Below are 16,721 nucleotides of genomic sequence, written 5' to 3' on the forward strand. Positions count from 1 at the left end.
GCGACAATTCGATACATGTATTCAATTTGGAATCGAAATACAATGCAGTTAGTATGATGAGCCGAGCCCGGTGCATGCAATACAGATGAATGGTGCAAACATGCATAACATAAGGATGTTAATTGAAATATGCCCTAGAACTAACCACTGAAAGCAGGTAAGTAAAAGGGAGAAAGAAGTGGGGGTCAGAAGACATGCATCACACACACGCACGCTAATTACATAATTGCGCCCCTCGACGGAGGGACCAAAAGAATAATACAAATCATCTAATTAACTAACTAACAAGTTAATTAATTAATTACACAACCAAATTGAAATAAATAACTATTTCTAAGATATTAAAACACTGAAATGGCCTCGAGACGAGGGATGAATGCATGCTCGGACGGCTTCACTCGGAAATCCATCGCCATGCTTCATGTTGCCTCTATTTGCACTGCTCTGTACCTCTGAAAATTGTGCCAACTTTTGTGACACTTCTGAACCACCTTGTGTACATTGTGGGAGGTCATCGGCCAAGGTAAACTGGTCATCAACCAAAAATAGGGCTCTCGGCCAGGAATAGTTAGCCGATCGGCACTGAATATGGTCGTTCGACCATTTCTTCCTGCAAACTACTCCTGTTGCTACAGCAGAGGACAAACAGAGCATGGCAATACATTTACAAGACAATGTTTGCACCACCACCCTCTTTATCATGTCATGAGCTCAAGGGAGTATAGTCCTCGACCCTCGGACCATCAATCACGTATTTCAATGCATGATGGCCAAAGTGTGCAATTTAATGTCAAATGAAATGCACAAAACACATAAGGGGGCCAAACCTCCATCATGCTCGATCAAGAGGCAAGGGAATGCACACACAATGCTATGCAACCTAAGCATGCAAGCAGGCATGTAAGCAACTGAAGCATGCAACAAGATTATGCAATGCAACTAACATGCAATAGGCATACAACCTAAATATGCAAACATGCATAGTATGCAACAACATGCAAAATGAAGCAAGCATGCAACAACATGCAAGGCAAGCATGCAACAACATGCAAAGATGGACTTAAACTAAAGTGGAAAGCTCTTAAACATGCCCAAATCAGTGGCCAAAGTGCTAAGAAATGATGGACAAAAACACATACCAATATGCACATGTAATGGCCTATCACCTAGGCATAAAAGGGCAACTTTCAAGAGCACTTAAAAGGAGATAAATATGGGCATGTGACAAACATGGTAAGCTCTAAAATGATGCTAGGCATGATGCCAAGTTACACAAATAAGCCAAGCAAGGCATACAAGAAAGCCTAAAACTTAAGGCTAGCCAAGGAGTTCAAACTATGGCTATGGAAAACATGAAGCAAATGGCAAGTATAATCCAAAATAGTCCTAGATCATGTCAAAATGAGCCTAAAACATGCAAGGACCAAAGCCAAAATAAGCTAGAACAAAGGGCCAAAAGCATGAGGCATGCAAGGCTACAAAAGAGGTGTTACACTACACCTATCAAAACCAAACAGGGCATGACTTAAGCAATGAAAAATAGAGTTATGACATGTCAAAGTAAGCCCCAAAACCCACTTAGATGGCATCCCAAAGGCCTAAACATGATGGCACACACAATGACCCATTCATGAGGCATAAAACATCAACTCTTTAGAGCATTAAAGGAGTGACAAGTGCAAGTATTTGAGCATACTATATGGACTGAAATAACATAACAAGTGATGCCAAATCATTGAAATGGTCCAAGTAAAGCATGCTAGTGACTTGGACACTCAAAGCTAACAAGCTAGATTGCATGATAGCTATACAAAGCATGGCATATATGGTCAAAACAACTCAAATCAGAGCTTAAGCATGTTACAACAAGGCTAAAAGCTTCATGGAGTTGAGCCAAAATCATGCTAGAAACATGGCTTAAAGCATGATGCATGTTAAGGCAAAAGAGGGGATTGCAAGACAAGTATATGGAGCATGTAAGAGGCCATTAAACCAACTTGAAACAGAGGTATATCATGGTAAAATAACACCAAATACTTGATAAAATGAAGCTAAAACAAGCTAAGCAAACATGCTACCAATATAAGCCATTTATACTAGCATACAAGACAACAAGGAGAGGGGATGACCCTATCCTATTTAGGACTCCAAAACCACCTTCCTACCACTGAAAATCCTCTAGATTTTCAGTGGTAGAAAGGTCATGCAAAGCTAAGAACAAGGGCCAAAAGGGATGGCCTAAAACAAGGCCAAACAAGGCCTAAGAGGGGGCAAACAACCCCAAACCAAAAAGTGACCTTAAACAAAGGTCTAAAGCAAGTAAAAATAGAACTTTTATTAGTTAAGAGATAAGCTTAAAACAATAAGCAAGAAGGGCTAAAAGCTTAAGCAAGAATGTGGCATTAAAAGCAAGTTTGCTCACCCTTGTAGAACCTCTTCAAGAACAAAGTTCTAGCAACTTTTCCAAGCTTAAACCACTCCAAGAACTTTGAAACTAACTCCCTAGTGCCTCAGCAACAAGAGGATGGTGTATTGCTAGGTGCTCTAGTGCAAAAGTAAGACAAAATCACACTTTAAGGCACAAATACACACACAAATCAAGAGAGAGGGAGATATAGAGATAGATAGATACAACTTTTCTAACCCTATTTTTCAGAATCTCTGAGAAGGGAGGAGGAGCTCCCTTCTTATAGAAATCCAATTCCAAGGCTTCTAGGAGAAGCTAAGTCAAGGGGCAAATCCCTCCATACACGTATATGGAGGGGGTGAATTGTGCATGCCAGCTGTGACAGCTGGCATAAAATATCTGTATAAAGCAGATGAATAGGGTTCGGCTAGAAAACATGGCCGATTGACCAACATAAGTGTCGATCGACCAAAAGGAGTGCCGATCGGCCAAAAGTTTTGGCCGATGGCAAGAAAACAAGGCCGACGGCTTCAAGCCTTGGCCGATGGGTTCGGCGGATGGCAAACAAGCCACCCTCTTCCCTCAGAAGCAAAAACACAAGTGTTTAGTCCACAACCAAGCACAAAACAGAGAAGTTGAGAGATCCTAAGGCAAGGCGCGTAGCCGAGACCTCCGAGAACTCAAAACGAACACGAGCATGGATGATCATCGAGTGTTCAAACGATGACATCCAAGTCTTGAGGACGGTCAAAAATGGGGTGTCTATAGGATCAAAATTCTCTCTCTCTCTCTAGAATTTTCTCTTTCTCTTCTTGTTTTGTGCTTTAAAGCCTTGTTTCTCTACACCTTTGTACATCAAGGCTTAACCAAACACTCTTACCTTTGAGCTAAGGTTCTTTGAGGTCTAGTTTGAGCTCTTGAAAGAGGTTTGAGCAAGAATTTGAGGCTGTTTTGTGCTTGAGCTTCAAGAGGTAGTTCATTTGCTTAGTATACTAGTTTTGGCTACTTAGTTTGCCATCCTTCTATACCATTTTTGAACTGGTTTTCAACCACAAATAACTCTGGTTTTTGAGGCTTAACATGGTGGTTTGAGGTCATTTTGTGTTAAGGGGTAGTCCACCCTTCTTGTTGCTTAATTATGTGAGCTTTTGTGCCATCTTTTAGCATATCCAAATCAAACTTTTTGGCCCTTTAAACCACTGAAATTCAGAGTTATTTCAGTGGCAAAAATCTCATTTTGAAGTCCAAATTTTAAGGGGGTAGCCTTCCCTCCTTGTGTCTTGTTTGCATGCCTAGATAGCTTAACATGTGAGCATATGTTTCTTGCATTTTGTACCTTAATCTCAGCATGTTTTAGTCACTGTTTTAACTTGTTTTGGCTCTATTTTGGGCCGGTCAACTCAGTTGAGGCTTGTACTGTGTGGTTGTAGTGTAAAGAGGCTTCACTAGCTTAATGTTTTAGGCTTTTTGGCATGAATTGCATGAGTTGCTTGCATGTTTTAGAGTCATTTTGCACTCCATTTCAGCACTAAAATCTCTGCAATCTCCCTCTATTCTTCACTCTTTCATTTGTTTTGAAAGGGGCTTTGAACCCCTTGTTAGCTTGAGTATGAAATTGAGACATTTGTGCTTAATGGTTTCAATCCTCTTTCGAGGGTTTCTACTAACCAACGGCATGAGATCTCTTTCATGCTCAAGGCACTTGTAGTTTAAGCCCTCTTTCCACTGGAGGACACTTACCTTTTGGACTAATCAATTAAAGAAAGGATTGGTAAGCTAAAATGAGTAAATAAAAATGAACAAGTAAAAGAGGCAAGATAAGCATCTTTTATGTTGCATTGCATGTGTTCGGATCGGACATTAATTCGAACACGAGAAAAATGGGACGTTTCATACTCAACGTGATGAAACGTGCCACTTTTCTTGGTCACCATCACCCTTGATCATACATGATAGGGTTGTGGTTTTGTTGAGCCTTGTTTTTCACTCATTAAGCTTGTACAAGCTTGGTTCTTTGGCCATCATGCATGGAAATGTTTGGCTGATGGTTTGAGGGCCAAGAACTATACCCCTTTGAACTTGTGTGATGATAAGGAGAGTAGCAATACATACACTCCTTGAGAATACACTGCTTTGTGTCTGTTTGCTCTCTGTTGCAGCAAAAAAGGGAAGTTCAGGGAAGGGGTGGCCAACCGGCCACCAGTAGTGGCTAACCGGCCACCAGCAGTAACCAAATGGCCACCAATGGTAGTCGACAGCCATCGTTGGTAGCTGACTGGCCAAGAATGAAATTTTGCACAAGTGTGTTCCTGAGTTGGAGCAGAGGTGTTGTGGAAGTTGGCAGCATTGTTGGTGTTTAAGCAAGTGTAAACAGAGGTGCCCGATGGCAAGGTGGTGGATTTTCGGGAGGAAACCAACCAAGCATGCACGCGCCCCTCGCCCTCGAGGCCATTTACTTGCTTTGTTTAATTAGTTAGTCGTAGTTAATTCATTCATACAAGTGTTGTAATTATTTAGTTAATTAATTCATTTTGTAATTAATTAGCTTAAATTCGGTTTGTAATAATTAGTTAACTAGAATAGTTAATTAATTCATTTTGTAATAGTTAGCTTAATTGGCGTAGTTAGCTAGCTTATTTCATTTGGTCCCTCCTTCGCGAGGGCGAAATGTTATAATAATTGTGCGTGCGTGCGTGTGTGCATGTCTTCCAACCCCACGTCTTTCTCCCTTTTATTTAATCACTTTTGATGGTTAGATTAGGGACATTTTCAATTAGCATACTTTATGCTCGCTTGTTTGCATCCATTTATTTGTCTTGCATGCACCAAGGCTCGACGCATCATTCAAACAGCATTGTTGATTTCAATACTTCTTTGAATACGTGTTTCAAAGCATGCTATCAAAGTGTTGCAAATGCCATATTAGTAGCCAAGCCTATTAATTTCATATTACATGTGTTGCACTGGGCATTTTGCATAGTTAGGGTCATACATTTTTTCTAACTTGTTTTCGTTTTGGCTTGGAGTACTCGGTGAGTTTTTGCGCTTTAGCATACTTGCATGAGTGTGATTGCCATATTGCCATGCTTCGCGTGCTTGCCATGAGGCTATGTGCTTAAATGTTTAAATGCATGAATGCCAGTGGATGGAGGCTTTGTTGTTTTAATTGGAACGATTCAACGAGTGTGAGTTTTAAGTCCACTTTGCGAAGTGGCAAATCATGTTTTAAGCCCACTTGAGGTGGCAAATCCGCATCTTTTAAGCCCACTTGAGGGTGGCAAATTCAAACCATTTTCAAAAAGCAAACATGAGTTGAGTTGTTCCAATTCTCGCGATTTTAGTCTATACTTGCTTGTGTGCGTCACATAGTAATGTTAGCTAATAAACCGGAACAAGAACACATAAAGTTTTTAAAATCTCATATCATGATTAGTAGAGGTCGATCTTTTGATTGGGTGAGCGGGGGTGCTCATTTCATGACCTTCCCCCCTCGTTCCCAAGTTCTCGAGCCGAGGTAACTTTGGTGATGACGGACATGTGGCCTTTGGCACGAGTTAGGGTTTCCTAAATTTTTCAAAAACTAAATATTTAGGTGGCGACTCTGTAATCTGGCAAAGCTGTTCAATTTTGGCATTATTTGATTTAAAATATGATTTTCCAAAATGATTTGCCGGATTAGACTCTTTGGTGTTTCTCAGTTTCACATTGCACTTGTGAGACTAGATTAAAAACCACAGGTAGAGTCTGAACTGTAAGGCCTTCATTTCAAACCCTTTTCAAAAGGCGGGAGCGTGGAAAAAGGTGAGCCCATACACCCCCGCTAGCCCGATCAAAGATTGGCCTCTACTAATCATGATATGATGTTTTATAAACATTATATGTTCTTATTCCGGTTATTAGACTAACTTTACTATGTGATGCACACAAACAAGTATAGACTAGTTTGTAAGACTTGGAACAATTTAAGTCATGTTTGTTTGCGAAATGGTTTGAACTTGCCACACTCAAGTGGGCTTAAAGATGCGGATTTTCCACCAAACATAGTAAGCTTAAAACATGATTTTCCACTTCACAAAGTGGGCTTAAAACGCACATTTGTTGAATCATTTCAATTCAAACAACAAGACTTTATCCATAGGCATTCATGCAATTTAGCATTTAAGCACATAGCCTCATGGCAAGCATGCTAAACATGGCAACATGGCAATCACACTCATGCAAGTATGCTAAAGCATAAAGACTTACCGCGTACTCCAAGCCAAAACAAAAATTAGTTAGAAAGATGCATGATCCTAACTATACAAGATGTCTAATGCAACGCATGAGATAATACAATTAATAGCCTGGGCTACTATATGGCATATGAATCAATTTGAACAACATGCGATTAAACACGTATTCAAAGAAGTATCGAAAGTGCAATGCTTATTGAATGATGCACCGAGCCTTGGTGCATGCAAGAGAAATGAATGGATGCAAACATGCAAGCATAAGGTATGCTAATGGAAAATGTCTCTAATCTAACCATCAAAAGCGATTAAATAAAAGGGAGAAAGACGTTGGGTTGGAAGACATGCACATACTCACGCACACTTATTACAACATTATGCCCTCGTGAAGGAGGGTCTGAATGAAAAAGCTAACTAGCTACGCTAATTAAGCTAACTAATATAAACCAACCTAAGTAACTATTCTAGTTAACTAATTATGACAAACCGAATTAAGCTAATGAATTACAAAACTAATTAATTAACTAAATAGTTGCAACACTTGTATGAATGAATTAGCTACAACTAACTAATTAAGCAAAGCAAGTAAATGGCCTTGAGGGGCGAGGGATCCATGCATGCTCGGCTTCTCCACTCGAAAATGCCATTGCCTTGCCGTTGCAGCCTCTGTTTGCACATGTTTGATCTCTGAAAATTGCACCAACTTCCAGAACACTTCTGTTCCACCTTAGGAACACACTGAGCAACTTTCTTCATTGATGGCCGGTCGACTACTAATGGTGGCAGTCAGCTATCATTGGTGGCCGATCGGCTACCCCTTCCCTGAATTTCCTTTTTTGTTGCAACAGAGAGCAAACATAGGTAAAGTAGTGTATTCTCAAGGAATGAATCTACTGCTACCCTCCTTATCATCACACAAGTTCAAAGGAGTGTAGCTCTTGGCCCTCAAACTGTCAACCAAGCATTTTCCATGCATGATGGCTAAGGAACCAAGCTTGTACAAGCTTAATGAATGACAAACAAGACTAAAACAACCATCACCCTATCATGCATGATCAAGGGCGACAATGACCAAGGAAAGTGGCACATTTCAATCACTTCGAGTATGAAATGTCCAATTTTCCTTGTGTTCGAATTAACGTCCGATTCAAACACATGCAATGCAACATAAAAGATGTTTATCTTGCCTTTTTTACTTGTTCATTTTTGTTTACTCATTTTAGATTACCAATCCATTCTTTAATTGATTAGTCCAAAAGTGAGTGTCCTCTAATGGAAAGACGGCTTTAACCACAAGTGCCTTGGGCATGAAAGAGATCTCATGCCGTTGATAATGAACCCCTGAGAGGATTAAACCATTAAGCATGAATGTCTCAACTTTACACTTAAACAAACAAGTGATTTAAGACCACTTTCAAAGAAAATGAAAAAGTGAAGAATAGAGGAAGATTGTAGAGATTTCAGTGCTGAAATGGAGTGCAAAATAACACTAAAACATGCTATCAACTCAAAAGCATGATGATCAAAGCATTAAAACATCAAACTAGTGAAGGAAATTGCACTACAACCATGCCATACAAGGCTCAAAGGACTTAACCAGCTCAAAATAGAGCTAAAACAAGTAAAAAAAGTAGCAAAAACATGCTGGACCAAAGCTTGGATAGGCTATAAAAACATGCTAACATGTAAGGTAACTAGGCATGCCAGTAAGACAACAAGGAGGGGAGGCTATCCCCTCCAATTTTGGATTTCAAAAGTAGGTTTTTTTCACTGAAAATTCTCTATATTTTAGTGGTTTAAAGGCCTAAAAATTTTGATTTGAAGGTGAAGAAAGATGGCCCAAAAAGCTAAACAATTAAGCAACAAGAAGGGTGGACTACCCCTTAACACAAAATAGCCTCAAACCACAATTTTTAAACCATAAAAATAGAGTTTTTTGGACTCCAAAACTAGCTGAAAAACCATGTAAAAAGATGGCAAAACAAGTATTTAAAACAAGCTTAAAATACAAGTGTTATACCTCTTGAAGAAAAGATGCAATTTAGAGCAACAAAACAAGCCAAATCAAGCCAAAATCCTCTTCTAGAGCTCAAAGAGGGCCTCAAGAGACCTTAGCTCCAAGGTGGTCAAGTTTGACCAAGGGTTGATATGCTAAAGTATAGAGAAACTAGACTTTAAGGCACAAAATAAGAAGAGAGAGAGAAATCTAGAGAGAGAGAGAGAGAGAGAGAGAGAGAGAAAGAGAGAGATTTTTGGGTAAAATGTCTAACCCTCCAAAATGGGGGAGGACACCCCCTATATATAGAAAATCAAAGCTTGAGCTTGTATATATCCTACCGTACACGTGCATGAAGATACAGTTCAGTGAGTAACTGTGATATCCCTGTTCCGTAATATGTTAATTGGTCCTTAATATGAGTATGATTATGTGTTTAATATGATTTTGTGTGCCATTATGTGAAAATATGCGGTTTTGAATTTCTATTTGTTCACCGTAGGAATATTTGTTTGATTATCTGCTTTGAAAATTAAATTGAACGCCCTATCGGCCACCGAAACCAAAATTGGTTGCGCCATTGTGATTAGCCTGATTTTTAGGGCCTACGGTGAAGTTTAATTGAAAAATTGATTTGGATCAGATTAAATTGATTTAATTAATGGCATAGTGCTCAAATTATTTAATATTAAATAATTATGACTAGTGGGACTTGCAAAGAGAGGCACTATACACTCAATTCATACACTTGAGCTCAAAATCAGATTTTGTGCCTTAGAAAGAGAGATGGCCGGCTATAGAGAGAGAGAGGGGGGGGGAAATTGTGCAATTTTGGCTCAAAGTTTGGAAACCTTGAAGATTTCTCAAGAATTTGCTATAGATTGTGTGAATTAAAGTTCCTAGGTGAGTATTTCATGGATTCTAGTTTGTAATTTTGTGTATTCAAGCTAGTTGGGTAATCAAGAGTAAGTTTGACATGAAATTGACTTGGTTTTGTTGAATTTGAAGTCTTAGAACACATGCATGTAAGAAATTGCCATAAATTTCCATGTTTGAGCATAAAGTATTTAATCCATGTTGAGTTTTGATTAATGACCATGTATTTGATCACCTCTTCACCAATTAAGTTAAGGATATTGTGTATATTTCACATGCAAGTGCAAATCATGGGAGTTTGAGTCTTGCATGTTTGAATCTAGTGTGTTGGTGATGAGTTTGAGTTAATTTGAGACATGCATGTGATTAAATTGTGAAATTGAGCTTCATTGTGTTGTAATTTGGTGTTTATACCATGTTAGAATATGTATGTGTGAAGCTTGAGCCAAAATCATGCATTTGAAACCTTTGAACATCAAATTGAAGCTCAAGAACATGTTTTGGATTTTCCAGAATTTTGGTGTCCGCTCGAGTGGGGAAACCGCCGCTCAAGCGTGAAATTCGTGTTCCCAGTATTTTCTACAGACATGGTGTCTGCTCGAGCGGGGAAGTTCACGCTCGAGCGGGGAGCCATGTACAGAGGCCTTTCCCTCGAGCGCCAGAGTTCGCGATCGAGGATAAATTTGACATATCCAGTACTTTTGCAGGCCTCGTGGGTCCGCTCGAGCGGGGAAGTCCACGCTCGAGCGGGGACCCTGTTTTCTGAAATTTTGAAAATGCATTCTGTGTTCCGTTTTTCATTCTCTTTCGCTTGCAAGCACTCTTAGGCATACATTGAGCATTATAAATGAGTTAAAGAGATAAGAATGAAGCCTAAAGAGGAATATGTGGATTTAAGAACGGATTGAATTGTTTGTGACCCTTTTGTGTTCATGGAATGTGTAGGGTCGAGGTCCAGGGCAAACCAACCAACCGATCACTGTGAGTAATATCGATATTTTGAAACTTGTCATTTGTCCAATTACACATTTCTTTATAAGCCTTACAAGTGCTAGTTTGAATTGTGGACAAATGTTTGTTATGAATAACTGAATGGGCCAGATGCCAGTTTGACATGAACGAATGGGCCAGAGGCCAATTTGACATGAATGAATGGGCCAGAGGCCAGTTTGACATGAAAGTTTGAATGGGCCAAAGGCCAGTCTGACAAATGAAAGATAAATGGGCCAAAGGCCAGTATGTTTGGAACCACAGTCATTTGACCTAAATTATGTATATATATATGTTAAATAGAAATATGAATTGGGCCCAAGGCCGTTTGAAGCATGTTGTTCTACATATCGTTTGTATAACTTCTGTATTTGATATTATTCACTGGGCTATCGCTCACGCTTATTCATGTGTTTGTAGGTGAGCCCAGAGAAGTCCAAACCCAGCCCCAGTGAAGTCTGTGTGGAATAACAAAGGTTTTGAAGAGTCAGCCCCTGCGTCTCACGCATGAGACCCGTCTTCGCCATTTTGTCATTCTGTTTTATTTTGTCATGTGGGCGAAGTCTTTGAATATGTTGTATATAGTTCTCTTGGGTTGACTTAGACCTATATGATCCTGTATGTACAGAACCTTGCGTAGTACATATTTTGTTGTGAGTTATTAATGTGCATATGTATGGTTGTTACGATGTGCCATGTAAGCACAGCTCTATGGACAAAGTTTTAAATTGCTTCCATTTGGCCCCCATTAACTCTGTTAAAATACGTTTGGTTTGGTTTGAGGCCGTAGGTAATCTCATGATTACTGGCCATTTGTGTCCTTAACCCACGGGGGCGGGTTCGGGTCATGACAGTAACAGTTTGCATAATCGGCAAACAAATATTTGAAAAAAAAGGACCAATGGCTGTCGGCCACACACTGGTGGCCGACAAGAGCAAGCCATGGCCAACAATCCAGGGGGCTGGCTGACAGGTCACCCTCCTCTCCAGGCAAGAGGAAACAAGCTCTTGGTTCAAAAACATGCACAAAACAACAAGGTTTAGAGGCTCAAAGACAAGGTGTTTGGCCGAGGACTTAAGGCGCTCGAAACGAACACGAACAAACACAATCATCGTGTGCACAAACGATGATGTCCAAGTCTTGAGGACAGTCAAAATAGGGTACCTACAGGAACATAATAAGCACGATACACAACTCAATGAGATCAAACCCCTTTAATTGGACAAATAAAACTCTAATTTCTATGAATCTTCCATTTTTCTTCATCTTTCCATATATGCACATACACACACCTATATACACATATATACATAAACTTTTGTCAATAACGAGTTAATAACAGAGCACGAGTTAATAACTCACACACTTGTCCAAAAGAGCAATAAGCGTCTAGAAAAGATCTAGGATGCATTCATGTTATAAGTGTAGACACCCCATTTTTGACCGTCCTTAAGACTTGGGCACCACTGATGTTTTGCTTGGCGGAGAAAGGTGTGCAGGGCAAATGTTTAGTTTCTTCGGCAAGGAGAGAGGCAAATCCTTCAAAACACTTTGTTTAGGGGTTTGGAGTTGAAGAAGAGAGGAAAGGAGAGGAGAAAACTAGTTTGGGAAAAGTTTGGCATGAATCCGGGTAGAAGCGAGTTGAGCAGCTCTCGCTGAATCGGGTTTATCTATCTGTACACTTGGATTTTAGCTATGAGGCCACCACCTTCGGAAAGCTTACTTCCGGGGCTTCATTTTTCACTCAAGAATCTCTTAAAGCCAAGTCCGGGTGGGGAGATATGATTGGTTCAAGTTGGGTATCATCCCGGTTGGATCGAATCTGCGCGGTTTCACCAAAATGGGCATAACTTTTTCCACAGGAGGAATTTTAATGCAAGGTTTGCGCCATTGGAAAGCTAACTTCCGGGGCTTCAATTTGGAGACCAACTGGCCGTTTTTTGACCTTACCGGCCATCCACCGGCACTATATTTATCCGACCGGCCAGTATAAATTGCAGGTCGGCAATATATTGTGCCGACCGGCCATTTATTTTGCCGATGACCTCCTTTCATGGCCGATATGCCCCTTTTTCATCCCTCAAGCATGGTGCATGCCAGCTGTGCCAGCTGGGATGCACAGACCCTACTCCCCGTGCATATATGTGGCTATTTTGCACCTTGGACCACCCTTTGACCCCTTTTCTTGCACCCTTTGCTCAAGGCTTCTTGAGGAAGCCTTGACCCCTTGTCTTGGCTTCCCCAAGAAGCTTACCAGCTGTCCTAGCTTCTCCAATAAGCCTTGACCTCCCCTTAAACCCCTTTGACCCTTTGTAGCTTGTCTTAGAAGCTTAGTCTTGCCTATATAAGGGGCCTCTCCTCCTCCATTGTTTGGGTTGGATTTTTGGAACAAAAAACTAGAGATATATAGATATATCTGATATATACATACATATATCCCTTCATCTCTCACTATATCTCTCCCATTCAACCATCAAACACCCTTGTTCTTGGGCCATTTCTTCACCAACTCATAGCACAAGGCATCCTTACTCCATTGCAGCAACTTGAGGCTGTTCTTCAGAGCTTAGGAGCACCTAAACTTGGTCCAAGAGGTGCTGGTTTGCTGGTCTTCAAGGGTGAGTCCTCCTCTTCCCTTTTCTAGTCTTTTCTTGCTTCATATCTAAGCCATAGTTGCTTGCATTTTTGGGCTCCGACCCAAACTGTAAATCATCATATTTTGAGGTCCTCTTCATGTTTGATTGAGGACCTCTTGCTGTTTGAGGACAGTAGCTTGCACTTGCTTCATTACCCCTCTTAAATGCCATTATCTTGCATGTTATTCTTGGCCTATACGTGATCTGTTTTGGAGCCTGATGTAAACTGGAAATAGGCTTATTTTGAGCCCCTCTTCAACATTGAAGAAGGGCTCAACACTGTTTGGGACCTCCATGTTATACTTGCCTTTATATTCTCTTTTTGGTCCCATTTTTGCATGACTTGGCAGCCCCTTATGCTTCGATTTTTGGTCATTTTACAGCATTGAAAATAGTCTTATTTTTACCTTCTTAGCATGTTTCATTAAGGGTCCCTGGCTGTTTGATGAATGTTTTGTATACTTGCTTCTTTGGCCACATTTTGGCCCATTTCTTGCATAAGAGCTTAGCCATACCTATGTTTGTTTTTGGGGTTTTTACAGTTCTGTAAATGTGCATATTTTTGGCCCCTCTTCAATGTTGTTGAAGGGCCCTAACCTATTTGGAGTCAGCAGCTGTGAGTTGCTTCATAATCTCATATTTAGGGCCATTTTTGCATACAAGTTTTGCCCTATTCATGTTTGCTGTTTGGCCATGCTTTGAACTGGAAAACTGCTCATTTTGGGGCTGCCTTGCTACTGTCTATTCATTGCATGTCCATATTGTGCATGTTTGGTATAGCTATAGGCCATTTCGGGTGCCAAAATTCATGTTTCGGGACTATTCCATGCATCGGGTGTGCTTTCGCCTCATTTCGGGGCTGTTTTCCCCCACATTTCAGTGCTGAAATCCCATTAGCATGTTTGCATATCATTTTCCATGCCATTGCATTGCATATGCCATTGCCTCGGTTTGCGTGCCCGTGTGCACGCATTTCGAGGCACTTCATTTTCATCCATCGGCCTCTTATGTGAGTGTGGCTGAGGCTCTCTCATGTTAGTATAAGTCCATGTTGCATTCTATATGCCATTTTAGCCATTGCATTGCATATGTCATTGCCTCGGTTTGCGTGCCCGTGTGCACGCATTTCGAGGCACTTCATTTTCATCTTATGGCCTCCTATGTGAGTGTGGCTGAGGTCCACTTGTATTGGTGTAAGCCCATCTTGCATTGTGTATGCCATGTTTCAATGCGTTGTGCATGTTATGTTGTTAGCATTGTGTGTGCCATGTAGTTATATTGCATGTTTGTATGTTTGCTTGCATGCTTAGGTCGCATGTGCATTGTTGTGCATCGCCTCGCCTCTTGACCAACCATGATTGAGGTTGGGTCTCTTGTATGTTTTGTGTGCATTGCATTTGACATTGAAATGCATACTTGACTCTTTGGCCATCATGCATTGAAATGCGTGATTGGTGGCCCGGGGGTCGAGGGCCATGCTCCCTTGAGTCCATTACGTGATACGGAGTGTGTCCATGCATACATTTGCCTAAAAATTCCATGCCATACACTGCTTGCCCTCTGCTGCTGCCAATTGCAGGTTCTGCAGGAAGTTTCTGCCGACCGGCAGAATTCAGTGCTAACCGGCAATCCATCAATGGCCGATAACTTCATCAGAGGCCGGTGACCATTTCCCATGGCCGGTGGCCATCCCTTCCAGCCGGTGGTATTCCCCAACATTCAGAGAGCATGTCCTTAGACTTTGGCAGTCCTCAGAGGAGCAGGGTAGTGAAAAACAGAGGCAACAATGCTATGGCAGCGAGTTTCCGGGCGATATAGGTCAAGCATGCATCATTCGCGCATCCCGAGGTGGGGGCCGTGGCCACCTTCCCTTTGCATTTAATTTATTGATTAAATAGGAATTCTGTAATAATTAATTAAATAGTTAGTTATTTATTCGGATTGTAATATTTATTTGGACCCTCCGAGTGAGGGCAATTGTGTAATAAGTGTGCGTGAGTGTGTGTATGTCTTCCAACCCCACGTCTTTCTTCCCTTTTATTTACCAGCTTATGATGGTTAGTATTAGGACATGTTTAATTTAGCATACCTTATGCTATGCATGTGTGCATCCATGCATTTGTATTGCATGCATTAGGCTCGGTACATCACGCTAACTGCATTTGTACTTCAATTCAAAAATTGAATATGTGATAGTTGATCGCATTTCATATGCCATGCTTAGGCTAGCCGAGCCTACCTAATTGCATCCTGTATGTGTTACATTAGGCAATTTAACATGAACTAGGACACGCATGTTTGCTAACTAGTTTATTGTTTTGGCACGGAGTACGATGTAAGTATTTTCGCTTTAGCATCCCGCATGCGTGTGAGTGTTGCCATGACAGTATGCTTGCTATGCGGCTAAATGCTTACATGATAAACTGTTTGAAATGCCTGTGGGTGGAGGTTGGATTGTTTGAGTTGGAAAAACTCGTTGAAATCCGTATTTTAGCCTACTTGTGAGTAGCAAATTCCAAAACATTTTCCCAAAACAAACGGATATACAATGTTTATTTCCAAATTAGGCAATCTAGTCTATACTTGTTTGTTGCGCGCATAACATAGCAATTTTAGGCTAAAAATTGGAATAAGAACACATAACGTTTTCAAAATCGGATATCATGGTTAGTAGAGGCCGGTCTTCGGACCGGGCGAAAGGGGGTGCTCATAGCTGACCTTCCCCGATCGTACCCTAGCTCCCGAGCCGAGACAACTCCGGTGATGACGGACATGTGGCCTTCGGCACCGAGTCAGGGTTTCCTAAATTGTCCCATTTTAAAATATTTAGGTGGCGACTCTGTATCTGGTAAAGCAGTCCATGTTTGGCACTACTTTTCAAAAAATCTGTTTTCTCAAACGATTTGCCAGGTTTGGACTCTTTGGTTCAGATTAAGAACCGTAACACAAACCTACCGAACTGTAGTAGCGAAGGCCCCTCGCGGGACGCGTCTACAATAAGTATGAATTTGGAAGCATCAAGAATATGCCTAACTATTTTGATATGAACAATTATGTGCTATAAGTTTGTGAATTGCTTGCATTGCAATTGTTTGAATATGTGTGCTCTTTAGCATATGCATACTCGTGAATCTTTTGTGTGAAATATAATGCAAGTTTAATCAGATGGTAAAAACAAGAGGTGATGAGATAGAGGAATCCTCTATTGCCAAAATAGACAGAATGGAAAGACTGATACAAGAAATGGCAAAAACTTTGAGATAGCAACATGAGTGGCAACAACAGTGGCAGCAACCACATCCGCCACCTCCACCTCCGGCACCACCCGTGCCAGATAAACTTAATGATGATTGGATAATAGCTCTCACCAAAGAATTCAAGAAAATGAAACCACCACAGTTCCATGGTGGATTAGATTCGTTGAAAGCCGAGGCATGGGTTCTCGGCATTGAGAAATTGTTTGAAGTGTTCCCTTGCTCGGAGACCCAGAAAGGGCTTCTAGCCACTTTATGTTAGAAGACGAGGCAAGAAGATGGTGGATGTTAATGCAAGAAAATCACAAGGATGTTGACTGGGTGAAATTTTT

The sequence above is a fragment of the Camellia sinensis genome, chromosome 10 (assembly GCF_055761805.1).
Source record: "Camellia sinensis isolate YWXY chromosome 10, ASM5576180v1, whole genome shotgun sequence".
Taxonomy (NCBI): domain Eukaryota; kingdom Viridiplantae; phylum Streptophyta; class Magnoliopsida; order Ericales; family Theaceae; genus Camellia; species Camellia sinensis.